Raw genomic sequence first — 11,246 nt, 5'->3', positions numbered from 1 at the left:
AACCCTCTGATGATCACGCGGCTCAGCTGGGATTGTCTGAACTTTTAAAAGCATTTTTTCTTAACCTCTTCAGCTGAAGAGGTTGTAGAAAAAAATGCTTTTAAAGGGTTCTGGCAATCAGGCAACTCAGCTGGGATTATCAGAACCCTTTAAAAGCATTTTTTCTACAACCTCCATGCAGGGATGGGAGGCAGGGATTTTTGCTATTGTTTCTCTGAACCACCCGCCACCATCGCTACCAGATCGGGCAATCCCGTCCGAACTGGGAGCATTTTACCCCTGGACTTGAACCACTGGAGTATAGACCTTTTCTGGCATCTTTTAAGCCACTGAGCCACTGTGCCTCTAGCAGTACCTACTGTACTTTTCAGAGAATAAGATGCACTCCGCCCCACAAGAGGGTGGAAATGTTGGTGTGTCTTATACACCGAATACAGCCATTTTTGTCCTCCTGAAACCCTGCAAAAATGGGATGCACAGAGCATTTGGGAGGCTTGCAGAGTGCTCCTGGGGGCTGGGGAGGGCAAAAGCGTGACACATGGGGGATTTGAGAGGCCAAAAATGGTCCCGTTTTTTTGCGGAAATGGATCAGGTTTTTTTGCAAAAACAGGAACATTTTTGCCCTCCTCCAGCCTCCAGGAGCCACAGAGGCCTCCCAAACCCTCTGTGCATTCTGTTTTTGTGAAAAATGGGCCCGTTTTTGGTCTCCCAAACCCCCCACATGTCACATTTTTGCATTCTCCAGCCTCCAGGAGCACTCTGCAGGCCTCTCAAACTCTCTGCATTTTTGCAAAAAATGGGCCCAATGGGACATGCAGAGGCTTTGGGGGGCCTGCAGAGTGCTCCTGAGGGCCAGAGAGGACAAAAACATTTTTTCTTGTTTACCTCTTCGAAATCTTGGTGCGTTTTATACTCCGGTGCATCTTATAGTCTAAAAAATATGGTATTTTAAAATGTTTTGTAACAATCACTGGCTTGCTAATGTTCCACTGGAATTTCTATGTGGTTTTCAGAAGCCTCCCCACATACAATGCATTTCTTTAATTTAGACAACCTGTTGCAAAATATCTCTATGCAAAAAGTGTCAGAAAAGTGCTGCAGTTATGAAATATGCCCCCCTGCTCCCTTGGGACCAGCAGTGCTGGCGTGACCTTGTAGCACATTAAAGTTGAACAAACTTGTTTAGTTGTTCTGATTACAGAAAGTCCTTGACTAAAGACCAGAATGCATGGTACTTATTAAGTGGGTCATGCCCAGTTTTACAACCTCTTTGCCATGGTTGTGGAACACAACACTGCAGTTGTTAAGTGAGTCACGTGGTCATTAAGCAAATCCAGTTTTCCCCCATTAGCTTTGCTTGTCGGAAGCCAGATGCAAAGATTGAAAATGGTGATCACATGGGATGCGGCAATTATAGCAAATGCAGGCCCAGTCACTGAATTATGATCATGTGACTTAGGGGACGCTGCAGCAGTCGCACGCATGACAACCAGTTGTGCAACACTTTTTTTTTTAAACTTCGAAAGGGTTGCTAAATGAATGGTCATAAATCGAGGACTACTTATATTACACAGCAGTCTTATCCCTACTAGGATAGCAACGGTTTGCATACCTGCCCTGTGATACTGCATGGTTCCATATGCCATCCTACTCCCCACCCCAAGGAGTAGTGGTGTTTAAGCACAGCTTGCAGATGGTCAGTGCTAATGTTTATATCAGTCAATTATGCAAAACTGGGTGGAAAAACTAATCACTCTTCCTGAGGTTAAAAACAATGCCTATCTACTCATAATATAAAACAGGCATCTTTGGGGCTTGTGAGAATGTACAGAACATAGAACACCTCATTTCGGACATTAATACAATTGAGCGTGTCCAGAAATATTTTACAAGAAGAATTCTCCACTCCTCTGTTCACAACAAAATACCTTATGCCACCAGACTTGAAATCCTGGGTTTAGAAAATTTAGAACTCTGCTGCCTTCGGCATGACCTGAGTATAACTCATAAAATCATCTGCTACAATGTCCTTCCTGTCGAAGACTACTTCAGCTTCAGTCGCAACAATACACGAGCACACAATAGATTTAAACTTAATGTGAACTGCTCCAATCTTGATTGTAGAAAATATGACTTCAGTAACAGAGTTGTTAATGCCTGGAATGCACTACCTGACTCTGTGGTCTCTTCCCAAAATCCCCAAAGCTTTAACCAAAGACTATCTACTATTGACCTCACCCCATTCCTAAGAAGTCTGTAAGGAGCGTGCATAAGAACACCAGCGTGCCTACCGGTCCTGTCCTAATGTTCCCTTTGATTGTATCCAATTCATATGGTTATTTCATGCTTATATTTATATATACTGTTGTTTTTGACAATTAAATAAATAAATAAATAAATAAATAAATAATAGGGGTAGAAGGGATCTTGGAGGTCTTCTAGTCCAACCCTCTGCCCATGGCAGGAGATCCTATGTTCTCTGAGCTGGTATATACTTGAAATTGGAAGTTACATTCATATGCGCAAACTCAGAAAGTTCAAACTGCCCAAGGAGCTGACGAGCCAGTTCTACAGAGGAATTATTGAGTCTATCATCTGCACCTCTATAACTGTCTGGTTTGGTTCTGCAACCCAACAAGACAGACATAGACTTCAGAGAATAATTACAACTACAGAAAAAACAACTGCTACCAACCTGCCTTTCCATTGAGGAACTGTATACTGCACAAGTCAAAAAGAAACTGTTTCAACGCCTACCCTCAAAACGATGCTATAGAGCACTGCACACCAAAATGATGCTATAGCGCACCAGACACAAGAACCGTTTTTCCCCCAAACGCCATCACTCTGTTCAACGAATAATTCCCTCAACACTATCAAATTCTTTACTAAGTCTGCATTACTATTAATCTTTTCATCATTCCTATCACCCATCTCCTCCCACTTATGACTGTATGACTGTAACCTTGTTGCTGGTATCCTTAAGATTTATATTGACTGTTTCCTAATATTATTTGATTGTTTATTTGTTTCCTATGACTATCATTAAGTGTTGTACCTTATGATTCTTGATGAATGTATCTTTTCTTTTATGTACACTGAGACCATATGCACCAAGTCAAATTCCTTGTGTGTCCAATCACACTTGGCCAATAAAAAATTCTATTCTATTCTATTTAGATTTTTCTTTTCTCTCCTCCAGGTATCAATGCATTTGAAATGCACTAATTCCTTGTGTTAACTGTGAATACATGAATGTGGCAGGATGGCAGTTATAGAAACCAGAAGGAAAGAGAGAATGGAGGGAGTTCTGTGACATACATAAATGACCATTTATTCTCTTCTCAAATCACTTCATTTCTGAAAGGATTTTATTTAACCATGTATTATACAAGAGTAGATGCAGCAACACAAAAACAGTTTAGTTTTGTGCCTGGTACAACCTCAGGTGTGTTTGTTTTAACTAAGGCACGTAAGACTTGTAACAGTGAGTGGTTATAAATGATCCATACCCCTCAAAACACTCACCTAATCAAGGCGATTGTCAGAGAAAATATTTGCAATTCTGTGAGCACAACAACAAGCAGAATGATTCAAAATAACTAATGTCATCGTTTAATATCAAAATCTTATCATTTGAAGAAAGTCTGCATTATAAGCCTGGCTTTCATATAATCATATGATATGCATGCTACAATATCTTAGCTGTTTTTTTCTCCCCCCCCCAGGCTAAAAGCAAGGCTGATTTGTTTTTAAAAAATTAATAGTGATCATAAATCATTTAATAGTGATTAAGGTACCAGGGTAGGAACCAGAAGACTGTCTGCCTTAGATATGAAAGTTGGCTGGGTGACTTTGGGCCAGTCACACTCTCCCAACTCACAGTGTCAATCAATTCCTGTGGCAACCAATGGATCAGTGGTGGCTTTCACATTTTTTTACTACCGGTTCTGTGGGTGTGGCTTGGTGGGTGTGGCAGGGGAAGGATACTGCAAAATCTCCATTCCCTCCTGTTCAGCTGGGATTCAGGAGGCAGAGATAGAAGGGGGTGCGGCCAGTCAGAATTTTTAGTACCAGTTCTCTGAACTACTCAAAATTTTTGCTACCGGTTCTCCAGAACTGGTTAGAACCTGCTGAAACCCATCTCTGCAATAGATCAAACATTCAGTTGGTCTGGGGGTGCTGATGGAATACAAGCCTTGAACTTATGTGAGAACACTAGGGAAAAATGTATTTTTTAATAGTATGTCTCTTCAAAGGAAAGGAACTGGCCCCTCCTCTCAAGGTGACTTTACTTGTTTTCTGAGTAGGGCGGAAAAAACAGAATTAGGGCTGACTTCATGAAGCTCCTTTTTTAGGCTGTTTTCTTCATAATATGGTTGTGTATCTAATTTTGAATTACCAGAATCCCTTGATGTGAATTATAATTATTTGATATAGTCACAACATTCACATTCCTCTTCGACAGATGAAATCTGGAAAGACAGAAAAGCTTGAACTTTTGAGAAAAATAGCAATAGCAGCTGTGGAATTTGCATATTTTCCTCCCCAGCAGTCTCTCTGGAAAATGAAAAATTATACCAAGGACAGGGAACCACAGTTTGGCATTCTCTGAATATGTTGGACTATATTTTCCATAGTTCCCTGTTAGATCATCAATTGTTCATGCTAGTTGGATGGTCAGGGAGAAGACTGTAGTTCTTTGGGTCCATAAAAAAAAGACCCAAACTCATGGATTTGAAATTATGGTTTGTTGTAGTGTTTGCTTTCCTTTACTGATTTAGGGATCCTTGAGCCTCCTCTGGAATATAATATAACAACAGAGTTGGAAGAGACCTTGGAGGCCTTCTAGTCCAACCCCCTGCCCAGGCAGGAACCATCGTCTCAGTCAGATGGTTATCCAACATTTTCTTAAAAATTTCCAGTGTTGGAGCATTCACAACTTCTGCAGGCAAGTCGTTCCACTTATTAATTGTTCTAACTGTCAGGAAATTTCTCCTTAGTTCTAAGTTGCTTCTTTCTTTGATCAGTTTCCACCCATTGCTTCTTGTTCTACCCTCAGGTGCTTTGGAGAACAGCCCGACTCCCTCTTCTTTGTAGCAACCCCTGAGATATTGGAACACTGCTATCATGTCTCCCCTAGTTCTTCTTTTTATTAAACTAGACATACCCAGTTCCTGCAACCGTTCTTCATATGTTTTAGCCTCCAGTCCCCTAATCATCTTTGTTGCTCTTCTCTGCACTCTTTCTAGAGTCTCAACATCTTATTTACATTGTGGTGACCACCTTTGGGTGATAATGCCAACCATGTCATGGAGCTGGGAGACTCAATTTGCTTGAGGAGCACCATAAGTGAGAGACAGTTGAAGGTGGAGATGTGTGCCTCAATAGCATGGTAAATAAGGGTGGACGTAAAAAATGTGCTCTCAGGTAGATCAGAGGAGACAGAAAAACTTAGAAATAATGGAATCATTGAGTTGGAAAAGACTTTAGAAGTCATCATTCTCCTGCCGAATACAGATCCATTAGATTAGAGGTATCAAACTGGCGGCCCGATGCGTCATGCGCAGGCCACGCCCACCCCAGCTCTGCAAAGGCAAAAAACGTCACGATGTGTCACGTGAAGCGATTGAGTTTGACACACCGTGCATTAGAACATCTTTGACAGACAGACCATCCAGGTTCTGAAAATCTGATGTAAATGAAAATGTAATCCATTGTGTGTCAGGTGGTCCCACTGGCTGACAACTTCTCAGGTGGTTCTTCTTGATTTCTAGCCTGAACCTTCCTCCTTGTAGTTTTAACCCTTTGGTCCCAATCCTGCCCTCTGGGACAACAAAAAATAAACTCACTCCCTGCTCTGTGGCAAATCTTCAGGTATCAAAAACTGCTATCATACCTCCCTTCATCTTTCCTATAAACTAAATATATCCCACATTCTTTAAAGGTTCCTCAGAAAAACTTGATTTTTCACAACATTCGCCATCTTGGTAGTCCTTCCTTGAACTTGCTCAAATTTGTCACTGTCCTTTTTGAATAACAGCACCCAGAACAGGATACAGTACTCTAGATGGTATTTTATTTACTCCATGCTGCCTTTGAAAGAAGTAGCATCATGATGGGCTTCAGATGATTTAGATGTGCATTACAATCACCAATTGCAAGGCACTGTGGAAACTGTAGTCTAGAAAATTGAAAGGGCATTTTGCCCTATCCATTTAAAACAGGTTTCCTTGGAGATAGAAATCAAAGCAAAATTGAGTGGCAGTCAGCTGCTGATAAAACTACCACGGACCTGGCTGCACCATTGTTGCTGGGAGAATAAAAAATACCAGGAGGAAAAGGTACCACGCTGTGGCTCATGGCAATTATTGACATTTCAAAAGTTGAGTGGGTGTTACAAATCATGCAGATAACATTTAGAATACGATTAACATGGAAATAATTTGGGAGCGATTACCATTTTAAAGGAGAAAGTGAATTGGGCCACAAGACGATAAAGGAAAAAAAACTGCCAGCAAGGCCCAAACTTGATTTTAATTTTAAATCTGTAGTGCTGACATTTGTTTTGCCTCTGGATGGCTGCAGCTGTGATTTTCATTTTTCTGTGAAGTTGTCTGCCAGTCAGAAAGAGCAGCTTAATTTTTTTTTTGTCCCTGGAAGGACAGAAAAGAAAGATATAATCTTCTCAAAATTTGAATGAGGTAGAAAGAACTATATGCATTAAAATTTTAAATTAAAATGGGATACTGGACATTGACAAATATTCAGGAATGAGCCTGTCTGTTAACATTTTCATCTAATGCTCTCTGTTAGCATGCCGCTGAAATGTCATTTCTCCTCTTCATTTCATAACGGCAGAGTTCACATCGGTCGGTGGAGGAAAGAGCATCAGACATTCCTAGAGGGTTTTTATTAACAAAGACAAGATGTGTGTACAAAATGGAAGTAGCCCTGAGACCTAGCACAGACTAAGAGACCAGAATGGCCTACAAAATCTATATGGTGCCAAAGTGTCAAAAGCAGAATATAAATCTGGTTTTTGTGTGTCCAAATTTACACATTCCCTGTAGGTGCACCATCTAAGGCCCTAAAGCTATTTTTGTCATTTCAAGAGCTTGGGTGCAATCTTCTCTAGAACCTCTACAAGAATCATACAACTAAGGATAAGTAATGTATTTTACATTTTAATCAGATCAGAATCAGAGGTGGATTTCAGCAGGTTCTGATCAGTTCTGGAGAACCGGTAGCAGAAATTTTGAGTAGTTCGGAGAACCGGTAGTAAAAATTCTGACTGCCCCTGCCCCCATCTATTCTCTACCTCCCAAGTCCCAGCTGATCGGGAGGAAATGGGGATTTTGCAGCATCCTTCCCCTGCCACACCCATCAAGCCATGCCCACCAAGCCACACCCACAGAACCGGTAGTAAAAAATTTTGAAACCCACCACTGATCAGAATGTGCTTCTATTGTCAGGTTTCTTGTTTTGAGCTTCCACCTGACACATCATGGAAGGCCCTGAAAAAGACAGTACATTTCTGCAGGAAGCAAACGATAACCTAACAGACCAAGCTTATTTTTATCATATTGTTCACAAATCCACCTGTGGTACAGGTGTGAGATTGGACGAGCATTTGTCTGAAATGGTATACAGTCTCCTTCTTGAAATAGAGGGTTGTACTAGAACACTTCCAAGTTCCTTTCCAATTGTGTTATTCTGTTATATTTAGCATACCCTAAATCTGTGTCTCCTACTTAGTGCCTTCCAATATGTTGAGACTGCAACTCATACAGCCATGCTTCTGGTAAGTTTATTTATTTTATATATGTCATATTTAGAAACTGTGCATCTTCACAAAACCACCCTGGGCAGTATAGAAATAAATATTAAGCATAAAATATTATAATATAAACAGTATAATAAAAACAGAATAAAATTTAAAAAACAAGAATAATTTAATTACAATTAAAAAGATCGGGAATGGGCTTTGGGGTGCTAATTAGCCCCATGGCTGCGTCCTCTTCTGTGGGACCCATGCAAGTCAGCAGAGCCAGGTCTTCAAGCACTTCCAAAAGGCCAGGAGAGTGGGCGCCTGGCCACCATGGACAGGAGTGAGCTCTACTTACCTTTATTACCGGTTTGCATCATGCCCGCGCACACGTATTTGCTTCGCTTGCACATGCACATGCTCTTTTGCGCATGCGCAGATCGCTTTTGATGACATCTGAGTCAGTGGGTGGAGCCTCCCACCGGTTTTACTACTGGTTCTATAGAACCTGTCCGAATCAGGAGCAACCCACCACTGGTGGTGGAGAATGTTCTATAGAGCAGGGGCAATGTCAGAGAAAGCTCTCTTCATGGATCCCACCAGTCATATTTCTTTGACTGATGGGATCCACAGCATACCTTTCCTGACTGATCAGGTGGGATGGGCCAATGTAATGGGATGAACATGACTCCACAGTAAGTAGCAGCCCATCTGAGAGTACCATGTTTCCCCGAAAATAAGACGCTGTCTTATGTTTTTTTGAACCCCAAAATAAGTGCTTGGTCTTATTTTCGGGGAGGTCTTATTATTTTGGAGCATGTGGAGTAAGTTGGGGCTCCTCAAGCTATCTTACCTGATTTCCAGCTCTCTCTACCTAACCCTAACCAGAGGAAATGGCGGGGACCGGCTGCGCATGCATTTAAATATTTTCGGGGAAGGGCTTATTTTTGGGGAGGGCTTATTTTAGCGCATGCGCTCAAAAGCCCAATTGGGCTTATTGTCAGGGGATGTCTTATTTTTGTGGAAACAGGGTATCAAGTAGGAAAGAGTTGCCCAATCAAGTAACAAACTGGTAAAAAAAAAGTTGGTAATAAAAAGTACCAATTAAGATGAATCTGACCAGCCTAAATTAATATCTATACCTTATATTGATTTTACTGCTAGTAACTGATGTCTAGACAATGAACTAAAATAGCAATGGCAAAAAAAAAAATCAAAAATGTGATTGGTCACATAAAACAGTGGGTCAAGGTGAGGTACATCCCAGGTGTTCGGGTTGGGTGACTTTGGGCTAATCAATCCCTTTCAGTCCAACTCACAATTCTCTAAGAAAAAACTGAGGAGATCCCAAACGAGGCCTACCTTGGCAAAAAAAATATGTCATAATAAAAGGATATGGTGTTTCTGACAGGGCTGCTATCTACAGTAAATTGTACTGAACATCCCCTTGCGATTATGTAAATATTTCTAGAGCTCAATGTGCTGGCAAGGGCGTTTTATGATGTTTTAATATTTTAAATGATCAAGCACGATTGTTTTGCCTGGCTGCCTACAAATAGCAGCATTAAGTATATACTGTAGCTTTGGAATATATACGGTCTGCTTCTCACACCGAGAGCAGAGTCCTTTTAGTGGCGAGAGAAAATTACTTTTTGATTTATACAGTCTATGAAATAGGATGTCGTACCACTATGACAATTATGGGCTATTCCAGTATGACCTTTTCACCTTCTGGACTTTAACTGATTACAAGATTCTGCTGTTTTATTCTTATTTAGGAGATCATCTTCTCAAGCTTCAGGTTATTTATTCCTAAATCATTTGAAAAGCCCAAAACATCAATAAAGTTTTCTAAAGTTAGAAAACATTTTTTATTAAATTGTATTGAAAATGTATGAAGTGTAAAACCAATATGACAAAATGTATACAAGATAAGGGATCATCACAGTTAGGTACAGTGATTTTAATATTTTACAATTATTAGATGCCTGAATGCATAGTAACAACAATATGTCTTGCTGCCTCAAGACAAAATACGTGTAGAGATTCTACGTAAAGTTATTTTCTAGTTTTCATCTGCAATGATTGGGAAATGATTCTTTCCCATTTCTGTTAAATATTTTAAATAAGCGTTTCCTGTGCCCATAAAAAATGGCAAAGCTAGAAAATATGGCCCAAGAATATCCTGTCACTGAACAACATCTCTTAATCCTGAGATTGGAGATGGATGATTTCCCAGAAATTGTGGGATTTCAACTTAATCTATGATTAAAGATTACTAGAAATAGGAGAGGCAAGGGTTGCAATAGGAGAGGCAAATAGGAGAGGAAATCTTTGGTTGTTGCAAAGAGTTCGAGAAAAAGTTTGCATTGATGAGTAAAGAATTAAATCTTGACAGCAACTGTTTTTTAAAATGATTTTCAAAACTCTGGGGGGAAAACAGATTGAAAGAATATAAATTGACTTTATTAATTTCTCGTGCAAAATATCCAGCATATAACAATTGCAAGAAAAATGCTTTTTAAAAAAAATGCTTTTGAAAAACCCATTAAGCTACCAGAATATTCTGGTAATTGTGGTAGCATAGTTTCTTTTTAAAGTCAGAGGAAAAGAATTTTGTTCCAAGTAGTTGCTATGAAACAATTTCTTCAAGCACTAAGCTAAGGAAGGAATCAGAGGGAGAACCTTTCATATCAAATACAATTAGTTCCATATTTTATATTCTTTTCTCTGTTGTAAAGACTTCATTTGGAATAAATAATTTTCAGCATACACTATAATAGACACAAGCATCCTTCCAATTGTTGTTTCTTAATAACTAGCATTTTCTGTTTGATCCAAGAAGTAACATGATTAGTAGCTATGTACACAGACAAACCACATATCTCATTTTTCTTATATTCTTAGTCTAATATAAACAAACTTTATAGAGAGAGGAGTAGGTGCATTGTCCCCCCGCCCAAAAAAGCAGAAGAGCAGTCGCCTGGTGCATGCATGTGCACCGGGAGGCTGCTCTTCCAGTTTCTTGCATGCGCACACACGCGCATGCGCCGCTCCTGTTTCAGCACTTGGTGCCAAAAAGGTTTGCCAACACTGCTATACTGTAATCATGTGAGTTGCATCACAAGTGGTTATTCCAAACAAACTATCCTTCCTATTTTCCCTGAATTTTACATTATTTCTTTTTAAATGTCTTGACGGCAAACATTTAGAAGAGCAGATAACCAATAAAAAAAATCCAAATTGTTTCAGGTCTCAGTTCAATAAAGCTCGTTTCCATGATCTGCCTTGTTTTGAATCATTTCCTGCAGGATTAATTCAACAGCTTCATAACTGTATTATCTGCAGTTATCTCTTTCAGTATTGCTTCATATCACTCACATTATAGTACTTTCACAAAAGATTAGTTTGCCCTTTTGATATTCTTCTTATTATTTTGGGAGCCAAATGCAAAGCAAATGGAGGCAAAATGCTTTTT

This window comes from Ahaetulla prasina, chromosome 1 (assembly GCF_028640845.1).
Source record: "Ahaetulla prasina isolate Xishuangbanna chromosome 1, ASM2864084v1, whole genome shotgun sequence".
Classification (NCBI taxonomy): Eukaryota; Metazoa; Chordata; class Lepidosauria; order Squamata; family Colubridae; genus Ahaetulla; species Ahaetulla prasina.
This window is presented reverse-complemented; position numbering follows the sequence as displayed.